Consider the following 12,518-nt stretch of genomic DNA (forward strand, 5'->3'; position numbering starts at 1 on the left):
CCCTGCCCAAGGGACAACGAGAACCTCAGCCTGATTGCTGTTGGCCAAACCGATTCCAATGGAAAGGGGTTGACAGTGTCCAAATATTATGTCTCAGTGACTCAGTGAAAAGGCAATCCAGGGTCCTGAGGTTTTTCAGCAACCCACTGCTGGCGCACCTGAATGCTGGGGCTGCTGAAAGCTGGCTCCTGATGAATATCAGCATTGCTTAGACTTGATTCCACCCCAGGCCTCTTTCATCCACCACCCTGCACTTCCTGTCTCTTTATCTCACTCTTGAAGGTGAATTTGCTTCTCTGCTTTCTCCCTTTCTCAGTATTCTCCTATTTCGCTCTCCTTCCTTTCTCCCTTTTTCAATCTTTCTGTCTGCTGCTTTGGGTCAAAGCCAGATGCTGAAAAGAAGTCAAAGACCCCATAAATGGCTGCCAACAGGCACAAATTAAGCATTGCCCTCAGCCACAAAAGGTAAAGAACTACTGGCAGCATCCATCGGGAAATGTGGAGCCGGGACCTAACTTAAGGTGTTGCAGTGAACCTCAGTAGGGTTTTTGTGACTACAGAAATTACCTCCTCAGAACTTACACTATATCTCTGTCTTCTTATTTCCACTCAGCTCATTGTTCGTTATTGTTTATACCTTTCTCTCTTTTTTCTTACTCTCACTTCGACCTTTATCTCTCCATTTTTTTGTAAACTGTCTCTTCATAAGTTTTTCTTTCACTTACTCTTTCTCCCACTTCTGTTTCTTTCTCTCTCTCTATCACTGTCCCTATCAAGGAGATATCTCTTTGTCCTTATCTCCTTCACACTATCTCTTTTTTTAACCCAACTCTCTCTCTCTCTGTCCTCTATCACACAATTGTATCTCTAACAAAAATCAAATCCGCTCAGTATGTTTTTTACTGGATCCATCTCGAGGTGTCAGTCTCTTTATTTACTTCAGCTGCTTCTCACTTCATGTCTCACTCTCCTGCCACCAGCACCTTCGATCTGTCTCTCTTTCCATTATTATCTCTCAATCTCCATCTGACCCTATCCTCCAGTCTCTTAAGGTGTTACTATTAGCACACCCACATCATGCTTCGTGTCTCCTGTTCATTTTTCCCCTCATTTCTCTGCTTGCCACCTGTGGTGGCAGACACAGATTCACTCATTTCTCTGTTTGCCACCTGTGGCAGCAGACACAGATAAAGAGTGGGGAGTGAGTGAGTGGAGGGGGTGCAGGGGCACGGGGTGGAGGGACGGGGGAGCGCGGTGCGGGGGGTTTAATAAAAAACAGTTGAAAGACATACCTGGTGCTGCCGGCCGTCTCGCGCTCCTCTGCTTCCACTTCGTGGTCTCAGCAGTCCCTGGGACATCATCACCGATTACCCATTCAATTCTGAGCTGCTCTCAGGCATGAGTGTAGCGTGGGGATTGGCCTCAGGGAGTCTGTGCTGTTTTTCCGACCTGGCTGTGCAATATTGTTGAGCTGGAGAAACCTAAGTGCGCATGACAGTTGGGTTGGCCTAAGACGGGAAGCAAAAATGAAATGTGCTCTCAAAAGTACACCTACTACTCCTCCTCCCCCCATGGCCCAGCCCTGCCCCTCCTTGCACACACTGACTCAGCCAGCAGCAGAAGAATAAAATGATAATAAAATATAATTTTATTTCAGCTGTTGGCTCTGAGCCACCTTCTATCCTACTGAATTTGTTTAGTTTCTGCCTTTATCTCCCATTCTGTGTCTCCTATTCGTGAATTATCTCATAATACATGCGTTTCATGTAAGTAAAGTCTCAAACACATGTCTAGCACAAAGTAGGTGGTGTGACGGTTGAAATTCAATACCATATAGCAATGTGATTACAAAATAAACAAAAGAGCAATGGCCACCTTGGTTTGTTATTCATTGATTAAGAACAACACTGCACAAATAGGCACACAAATACACACAGATTAAAGTGTACAAAAATTAATAAGGATCTTCAATGCACTAATCACACAGTTGTCTTAGGACCCCAACTAAAGGTGGTGCTGAGTTTCTGCAAAAGACTATAAAAACTGCAGTGCATTGGGAGCACTTCAGGTGGCAAACTTGCATTTTGCCATGAGTGCTGAAAACCCTTCCTGCGCTTCTGCCTATTCTCTGTGAAAGTCTCCACACGTGCTTCTTGATCTTGAAGGCTGAGCTCCTTTACGTTTTGCTCGTTGCGCTTTTTCGTGCATTGAGAATGATAAAATAGATTCTGACCTCAATTTGAATGTTTTTTTCCGATTAAATAGTTCATTTGGTCGTTTTTAGGTTCACCTGCACAGCACTTGTACTGTACGTGGGAAATCTGTTGTAAATGTAAAAAATGCTTTCAAAGGATTAGAGCCCACCCATTAATTACCATTACCTACCATTGGTTGGCTCCAACATCAATCTTGGTTCCTTGCTTTTTATTGGTCAGAGCCTCCTCCTCGCCTCTGTTTTCTCCTGGAACTTCTCACTATGTCCTTGCAGTGGCGCATGGACCTAGTACAGCTTTCTGCCTGCGGCCAGTATCCTTCCACTGGCCACAGGCTCCTACAGGTACTCTTTTTTTGCTTTTGCATATACACTCTTATAATATGCATGTGTCTGCAGTCCCTTTCCCTCACACCTGCCTTCCTCCCGCTGTCTATTGTTTCCCCACCTCCGTCCTTTGTCCCCCCGCTCTCCAGCAGCTGTCCGTTGTCCCCCACCCCTGCCCTCATCCCACTGTTCATTGTCTTATTTGCCACCACCCTCCTTCCTCATGTTGCTTCCACCCAACTCCCCCATGATGTTTGTTTTTTGATTTTTCTTGTGGCACAGTGGCATTGACTGCTGTGCAATAGGGCTTAAAGGAAAACAAAAGCGATGACTTGGTCAACGCTGACCCTGTCATAGTGCTTTTTAGCTCCCGCCTGCATGAGCATTCACTAACGCATGCACTCTTGCTTGTGAGACTCGTGTATTCTATAACGGGCTTGGAACCAGCCCATTACGAACCATTTGTTTGCAGAGTTGTCTCTCTTCTTTGCTGCCTTTTAATTTGGGAGCTCTTGCCATGTGTCAGGTCCTTTTGTTTCAGTGGTTCATAGGAGAAGCACAGATTAAATAAGTGTAATTAGTGACCTCCGCTGAGCTTCTGCTGCTCGCACTGTGTTTCAGGTACTATTTTTTTTTTTTTTTTTTTTTAAAGCGCTATGACACGGTCAACACTCGACCTTCATATCAATTTTACTGTACTATCCCCCACTGCCCCATCCTGTTTCTTCTACGCCCACCCACCCGCCAGTCCCTTATTTCTTCTTCCCCCCATCCTTATTTACAAGCCCCAGGCGCCGCTGTTGCGTCACTTTTAAAATGGGAAGCGCAAGGGGCTTGTAAATAAGCCCCCATGTTGCTTTTTCCGCTCCCAGCGCTGATTACTTCATAGCACTTTTTTAAATTGACCCATTACCTACCCCTACACCCGATTACTAAAGCTAGTAGCTCGTTCATAGGCAAGTCCTATTGGCGTTGCCCGTGCTTGTTTTTTTTATTTGCCAGTGCTGCGAGATATTGGTGGTTCACACCGCCAGTTGCTAACGTATTCTGTGAATTTATTGAAGAGTCAGAGACTTGTTCAAGATCACAAGCAGTGTTATCAAGAGCTGCAGCAGAAGCACTCATGCTGAACTTTTCAGGCACAATTCAGAACACACCACCGCCGCCGCTCTACAGTGGAGAAATTAAATGAAATACCAGTATTTGTAAAGCGCACAGCTACTTCCGAAGTGGTGTCCCAGCGCTGGGGGCCGTCGGGAAGATTAAGCGAGATATTGCCCAGAGTCACATGGTGCTGGGCTAACCTGCCGCCGGCACCGGGGATTAAACCGTGAACCCCGTAGTCCAGAGTCAGGCACCCTGGCCACTGCGCCGCACCTCTTCCACAAGCACCAAGGTGGCTGTCTGGAGTGGGCACACAGAGACGGCTTGAATAACATGTCAATTGTCTCGAAAAACGGTGGTGGTGTCACGTTCTTAACAGATTTGCCACAAGCCCGCTACCCCCATATTCCCAGACACTGTAACGCGACCTCTATAAAGTCTCCAGACCCTTTATTCGGCTTTTTCAGTGACAGAGATCAGTGTAGTGCAGGGCACAAGTAGGGGGGTACACACAAGTAGACGGCGTCCACCCACTATTTTCACTGTGTGAATGCCGTCCACCTTGCTACCAAGTTGGGCCCCACTAAAATATGCTGAATTTATCCCGGTGTAGAGCAGCAAAGTGCAGGCACGAGGGGTTCTTCTTATTTTAAATTCCTGCTGGCACAAGTCAAAGGACAAGTTAAGGGGCCATCAGGCCTCCTTTTTTTGAGTATCCTGACTGGGAGGTATGTGGAGCCTCACACCTAAATGCAATGAAGGGAAAACATAGACACACAGCTTGTTGTCACTTCACAGGTACCGAGAGAGGCGTGCTTTTGACTTTGTTCAGCCTCTGTAAATAAGAGTTATGCATGCACTGTAAGAATGTCAACAGTGCTGGTCTGTCCCAGTATTTACACAAATAACACTTTGAATACCACTATTTTGTTTTATTTCCTTGAAAGCTCTACTCCTCCCAATGCAGGGTGTTGGAGAGCTATCCATCACAGGCAAACATTATACATTGACAATAAATCATATGTGTGTAAATCAATGTACATGTGACAATGCGTTACAAGGAGTAGGAATCACATCCCTTCATAGTTCACTGTGCTATATTAGAAGGATAGCAACTTATTAACTGTAGGTAACAAAAGGATATTTGTGTTAAAAGCTACAATGCACTTACTTAGCTGCATAAAATAAAAATCTGTCATCTGCATGTTACATGATGTGCTTTGCAGGAGACACATTAACCCTCTTGATTAACAACTGGGGACACACAAAACATGGATCCCTCCAGCAAATGTGTTAACCTCCAGAATTATCTTACCACTATTATTATTACCTGAGATTTACTGGGCACACAATGATCTCTGCAGCAGGTGCCCTAACCCCTTAACATATTTTAAAATGCAGATTAAGTAGAACAGATTTACTATCACATTTCATTATGGTAGAGTTTAAAAAAAGATAAATGTATAGGTTGAGGCCCAGATTTTGTGTGGAGGTTGTTTCACTTTTTTGGCACAACCCAAACACAAAACCTCACTTGTTACATTTTTATAATGCGCTCAAATGTATTCGTGATAGAACTGCTAAACATATATCCGAGGATTTAAGGTCTGATGTCACTTCTTGTGTTGTCACTTCCAGTGAGGTCAGGGGTTGTGATGTCAATTCCTGTGATGCCATGTGCGATGTCACGCACCATGATATCACTTGCAGACTGCCTAACTTGCTTAGTCCCCCCCACACTTCTTTTTGCAGGACGTGTGCCCCGGTGCAGTGTATGTGTACGTGTGTGCACGTGTGCATCTGTCTGTTCTTGGGTGGTCCTCTAAACGTATTTTAGGCTTTTAAGTAGAGAGAATGTGGCGTTACTGCCAAAGCTGCCGACTTTTGAACTGGGGAACTAGGTTTGAGTCTCACTATATTTTAATGCCATCATCCTGTGGTTCTGGGCAGATCCCTTAATCTCCCCGTGCCTAAAACATAATTTAAAAAACATTAATGTGTCCTTGTGTAATGTGACTGGTGCTCATGTAAAGCACTCCAGTACTTTCAAGTTATCAATGAAGCAATTTCAAAAGTATTTGCAAGGAAAATGTATATCCCCATCTGTTCTGTGAGGCATAATGGTGCCACCATCGTCGGGTCTCCTATGGTCATCATATCTTTAAAGATCTGCAAACGTGTGATATATAACTTCCCATCAAATAGGGTTTTCTTTATTTAATGCAAGCAAATCTTCATTTCGGCAGCTTGCCATAAAAGTACAGTTAAACTACACATTCTGATAAAATGAATAAAAGCAACGGACAGTGTGGCAAATGGTTAAAACTTTAAAACAGTTATTAAAATCCAGTTCAATCATACTAATACAGTATAATTCACATCAATAAAATCAATGTATTTTTCTCGCCACCGCTTACAAATACATTTTTAAGTGTTTCAAAAGGGTTAGGATCGGGGTGGGGGAGGGGCCCACTGCCTCCAGAATGACAGGGTCGATTGGTTGCAGGCTCATCTTTTGCCTAATTCTCCACATGAGTAACATGACGGGCTCTTCTGATTCCTTGGTATTCCCACAAGAGGGGCAAGCCCTCCTAACTGACACAGGAATGCGAGCCCATTTAACAGTGAAAGAGGCTAGCGGTAATGTACTGTACCAAAAGATACAGCTTACTGGCTGTTGGAGGTTCAATTTCGTCAAGGAACTGATCAAATTTAAATTCATCTTGCATCAGAAGATAGGAATCGGTCAGGGTGCCAAACAAAGGTTGAGCCTGCAATTGACTCGTCTTGTACTGCCCATAGCTTTCCTTTACGACTAATTTATTAATTGAGGCAGCTACCTTCGGATCATCCCATAGGTTCCGCTCCCGATCTTTCCCAGGGTCTCTCTAACATGCTTGATCAAGGTATAATACCTGAACCAGGAATGCATAGGACTTCCTCCAGCCCCTCACGGTAAGAGTGGAGCTTGGGGTGGCCCAGAATCGTCTCCGGTATAGGATTGCTCTCACTCCTATCCCATCAGAGATGGACCTGAGCCCCAAATCTAACCCGAGGGGGAGCAGTGGGGTACTGGTAGGTAAACTCATCAACTGGCGCAGGAATCAATTTTCCACAACTACCATTTTGGCCATGTCCTTATGACCCCAAGATTAGCACCATAAAGGGCTGCTCCCAGAGCCTGCTGTTTATATATTTGGATCACTGGTGAAATTGGGAGTAAATGAGATCTTCATTGCACTTTAGCCAACACCCCAATGAGTTGCTCTAGTTTGAGTCTACACCTTTTAATTTGACACGGCCAATCTAGCAGTTCTGTGAGGGTCAATCCAAAATAATCAAAGATGTGTACACGTTCCAGTGGGGCCCATTAAGTTTGGGTTTAGAGCTAGTCGACTAACAAGGTAGGACCGTGCATTTAGTTTTCACCACATTAATTTCCAGGCCCCTCTGACTGCATAAGTTCTCAAAACAGTCTAGAATGTTTTATAGCGCCATAGGTGGTATAGATGGAAGTGTGTCAACAACAAACATTAAGGCGGGGCCTTAATACTTGCCAAACATGGGGCATCACCATCACATTGATACAGGTATGAGGTCAAGTTGTTTACATAGAGAGTGAAGAGAGTAAGGGCAAGAACACCACCCTGTCTTACCCTTCTATTTACTGGAAATGGTTCAGTCAACTCACCCAGTTGTCCACATCGAACCTGGGCATAATTATGTTCATGAAGCTTCATTAAGGTGGCCAGGAGAACATTGAGGACTCCCGTATCTTCCAGTATGTGCCAGGACATGGACCCGGGGACCAAGTCAAATGCAAACCGCAGGTCAACAAACACAACATAAAGTTGAAAAACCTTGTCCACGGTGCAGATGCATCCCCAGAAGCCTGCCTGTGATGCTATTAAAATCTCTCTACTGGACAACCATTCCTGTAATCTTTCTAAAAGTATTCTACTAAACAGTTTCTGAGATCTGACAATTAGGCTTATCGGTCTATAGTTTGACTGCTGCAATGGGGAACCTTTTTTATAGATTGATATAATCTCAGCCCCTGCCCAGATTGGTTTAATGGGTGCCCATGTCATGATTGCATTAAAATATAGTGAGAAATAGGGGCTCCAGACATCAATCTCACTTAGATACAGATCTCCCGGGATCTTGTCCAGCCCAGGGTCTTTGTTTCAGACAATCTTATTAATTGCAGATCTTACTTCCTGAATCATAATGGGTGGAATTCCTACACTGGTACTCTCTTTCCACCGTCAACTAATTTGTTAGCCCACAGAGTAGGCAGGGTAACCTTATCTTCTCCCTTCACAGAACAGAGGCTGGAGAAATGACTGACCCAATCCGCAGCGAGGACATTATTCTCAATGGGGTGGTACCCCACTTGGCATCCTGTAGACAACAGATTCCAGAAGTCACGTTGATATCCTTTTCTTAACACATCTAGCTGTCCTTCCCACTTTCCATCTTCCCAATCCATTTTAGCATCTTTAATAGCCTTCTTATAGGCCTCCCTCCATGCTTTTATCACACCCCTATCTTGCTGTTTGATGGAGGACAGAAATATGGGCTGGCCTTGCTTTCTTACAGGCCTGGTTGTACCAAGTCTGGGGGCTTCTCCTCCTTACGACCCTTTTTGTTTCCACATAGAAGTACTTTTTCAGTCCCTCATTCAAGTTATTATTAATAATACTAATCCTTTCAATTTTTCCCCCTGGTCCAGGTCCCAATCCAGTAGAAGGAGTCCCTCAACACCCTCTGCTACTAAATAATATACTGGCACAACAAACTCCTAGGAAAGAGCTATGATGGACCACTTTACTCTATACTTATTATTGATGTAGCAATTTCGATCAAAGGGCTCAGCAACACTAACACGCTTGCAACAGGTGGGGAGGTCAACAACAAGAACCAGGGCATTGTGGTCACAATCATGCCTGAATAGTACAACCATATTGATTAGATGCGGCCAGGCCCTTACATCTATCAAAATATAATCAATAAGGCTGGTACATGAGATGCGATTAAATGTGTGTTTGCCTTCATTATCAGAAGCTGTTCTTCCATTTTCAGCTCACAAGCCCTGATTCAGTGTTAAAGCATTAGTTTGCAGTGGCGGGGGGACCACTTTTTGATCGAGGGCATTACCAATTTAGGGATACACCAAGCACTATCTTCATCCTGGGTGAGTGCTGTGCATTATTGTCCAGAGGTTCGAATTGGCAATTGAAGTCACCACCCACAAATTGTATTACTGCCACCGAGGCAGTTGCCATATGTGAATTACATAACTCTATGATTGGAGAATCACTATTATTCCCTCCAGGCCTTAGATACACATTATAGATGTGGGGCCAGATGTATCAAAAACATTTTTGTGAATCCCTAATTGTGAATCTTTGCGATTCCCAATTAGGGAATCGCAAAACAGCCTGCATGAATGAGGTCGCTAATGACCTACCTCATGAATATTTATGAGGTAGATCACAATTTGCGACCCCCTAGGAATCGCCAAAATCAGCACACCACCATGTCTGTGATTGCTTTTAAATAAAGCAATTTTTTTTTTTGCAAGGCGCCCCTTTTTCCTTAAAGGAGAACGAGATGCTTTACAAAAAGAAAAATGAAAAGTTTTCTTTTCATTTTTTAAGAGCAGGCAGTGGTCCGTGGGATCACTGCCTGCTCTTAAAAATGCTTTCACAAACATTCTCAAAGGGAAAGGGGTCCCTTGGGGATCCCTTCCCATTTGCGAATGGTTTACCACCTACTTGAAGTAGGTGGTAAAATGCGAATGTTATGCGACCCCATGCAGATTTTTTAATTACTGGCTCCACGTAATTTTAGGACCTAGATGGCCCAGCCCAGTCATTAAGTCGATTTATATGTGCAGAAGTTACAGTATTTGCCTAGATGTAGGTGTCGCTTACACTACTATCTCATTCAGGCCATGTCTGGGCTGGTGTTATGTATGTTCTACGGTTGAGCTAAAGTGGCTCTCTATGGGTTAGTGGGAGTTCGGATCCTATTGTCTCCAATAATTTGTAGTTTCTGGATGACCCTCTTTGCTCCCTTTTTGTGTTGTCATTGACCCCTAATATAGGTTGTATCACAGCTGTAAGTACTCCCTGGTCATTACACCCTGGCGTTCGTTGTAAAGTTTTTGTGCAGCTTCCTCACAGCGCCCACAGTGCCCAACTGCCTAATTGGTGTCCCCCTACTCCCTTCCCGCACTGCTGCAGATCGATCTGGTTTGGGAAAGCCCCAATTATATGTAAGTCAGTCGCCCTCCACCAGGATATCAAAGCTATTCGAAATGGGGACTCTGAATGCACCAAGCCCTCTTGGTGGTTTATTAAAGGCAGAAGCCATTACAGATACAGGTTACTTTATTTTACTGTGAATGACTGGAATCAATAGCTTTTCCATATATTAGCGAGAGATAATATAAGGGGGATGTTATGTTTTGGTAAGCAAAAGAACAATGAATTCAAACTGTTTTCACCTATGCAAGATCTATTGGCTTTGTCAATTTTTCTTAAACGTGTTGCACAGCAGCATATGCTGCTGTGCAGTGGTGTAACAAAACCTTTGCAGCCCCCCCTGCAAGGAATGGTGGGGGAGTCCTACAATGACAATCCCTCGCAGTCGCCACCCACCCTTTAAAAGTGCTTTAGTTTTGTCGCCTGCATCCACATGACATCAGCAGGAGTTTCCTTGATACATTTAGCGTCAAAGAGAAAAAAGTTATCCTTGTGGGATGAGCATGCTGTACATACATGCATGCACACTAAAAACCAGTGTGAATTGATATATTTCTTATAATGTTTTTATTTTTATCAACGAAATGTAACTTTAGGGGCTAAGTGAAGGTTCCCCACACTGACGCCGAAATAATGGGGTAGGTTTGTAAGGGACGTGCAGATGCAAATTAAATCTAGTCACCAAAAGATGAAGATTAAGCAAGTTATTTCTATTTTGTCAGAGCAAGGTAATCTACCATAAATGTATGGAGCTTCCATTTAATGCCTTATTCTGAGTGCCCAGGTTTAGCACCAGTTTATCTGTGACATAATGTGTGCCCCCCCCCCCCGAAGTTCACTTCTAGTTACACCAATGATAGTCGGGTTAGTGGTGTTTTAAATATTGCATATAGTAAAATGCATTAAGAACATAATGCAGATGTAGGTAATGGCCGATGCAGGCATGGGTAATATGGACAATTGCTTTTTTGAGTAACAGGCAGGGCCACTGGAATTAGGCGATTTTGCAGCTTCGTCGTTTTCCATATTATTATGCATTTACTACATAAATCATCATATGCTGCATATGCTGACAGGTGTTGCCGTGCAGTTGAAGGTCCTATGCAAAGGTTGACTGGCAACCTTTCTGTGGCATTTAAGCTATATTTGTATGTTAAACTGGTAGAAATTAGGTCAACCTTTTGCCCAAGCAGTGTTAACTTGTTAAAAAATGACAAAATTACAAAGTAATACCATCACAAAATGTGACACATAATTTGGTCCTTCCATGCTGTATAATTCCAATGGCCCTGGTTAAAAAAAAAGTTGTTAAAGGGTTCACATTCAGTGTATGGGATGCAGTCACCTATTCAATGCATCTCCTTGGGTTAAAAGAAATCAAATGTATATACAATAATGTCCCATTATTGCATATGCAGGGGAGACCATGCTTATATTCAACTATGTCAAACAGAGCTACTAAATGTAAGTCGGTTTATGCGTGGCATTTCATTGTTTACAGCAGCTAATGTGTGACATTTTCAGGCCTCAAGTGTGACACTCTGACTGACACCTTAGAGAAAGCATTGTAATTGACGAAAGCAGATAATTGTTATGCATATGTGGCAGAAATGTTCTCTGATTTATGTTCAGGGATCTTTTGCGAGTAACTTACCCTAATTGTGTCAGGAATTTTACCAAGCATTACAGATTGACTTCATTTGGATCTCTCACAATATCATGACTCCCATTACAGCAATAGTTTCCTTACAGCCACCTGCCACTATCATCACCTTCCCAATAAAATCTTGTGCTTCATCCCCTTCCTCGCAGCTCCTTAGACACGTCCTTGGTATCACTAACTGCCTCGCTATAAATGAGGAAAGGATTTTATTTTGGAAACCAAAATAACTGATGCTGCTGGACATCCCTTCTATGTGAGCTATCATTATGAAAACACAAACGTACTTTGTGGAAACAATGAGGTAAAAGGCTTCCATGTACCATATGTGTACAAGGAATTATCAATTAGACCTTTCACAGTGACCTCGATTTTTTCCATTTCATCTATGAGTAATTAATGCTTTGCATTCTGGTACTTGTAGTCCTGTCTATAATGGGAAAAGCAAAATAACAAGAGCCAGGTTTAAAAAATCAAAAGAGACATCTGACAAGAGAGAGGTTGAGTTGTCTGCTTTGCAACTTAATGTAACTATTTAAATATTGAATTCACATAATTATTTTAAGTAATGCAGAGGCCCTAAAATAAAAAATACATGAAGCACTTGTTAAAGAATTCAGTAAAGGTGGTCACTAGTTTTTCTAAGCCGTGCTTTTATTGGTGCATATTTATCAATTATTTTTAAACTATATTTATTGGATATTGCTTTTAACTGTGGCTTGGCATATTATTCAAAGTTCTTCAAAGCAGGCCCGAGGGAAATATGAAATCTGGGTTTCCATCAGATCCTTTAATAGCAACATTGTGAAATCACCTGCAGTGACTTGCATTTACTGCCCTGGCTGTATGTTTCCCCCTTATCAGTGTACACTTTAAACAACTAAGGCAAGAAGAAAACATGTTAGAATTTTCCTAATGATACCTGACTGATAACTCAAGCAAA

General features: G+C 43.0%; 1 protein-coding gene across 1 annotated transcript in view; it reads left to right on the forward strand.

The window, feature by feature from the left end:
- PAPPA2 (pappalysin 2) overlaps positions 1–12,518 on the forward strand; it is a 687,952-nt gene that overhangs the window by 373,133 nt on the left and 302,301 nt on the right. The gene's annotated exons all lie outside the window — the stretch shown is intronic.

Source organism: Triturus cristatus, chromosome 4_2 (genome assembly GCF_964204655.1).
Source record: "Triturus cristatus chromosome 4_2, aTriCri1.1, whole genome shotgun sequence".
Taxonomy (NCBI): domain Eukaryota; kingdom Metazoa; phylum Chordata; class Amphibia; order Caudata; family Salamandridae; genus Triturus; species Triturus cristatus.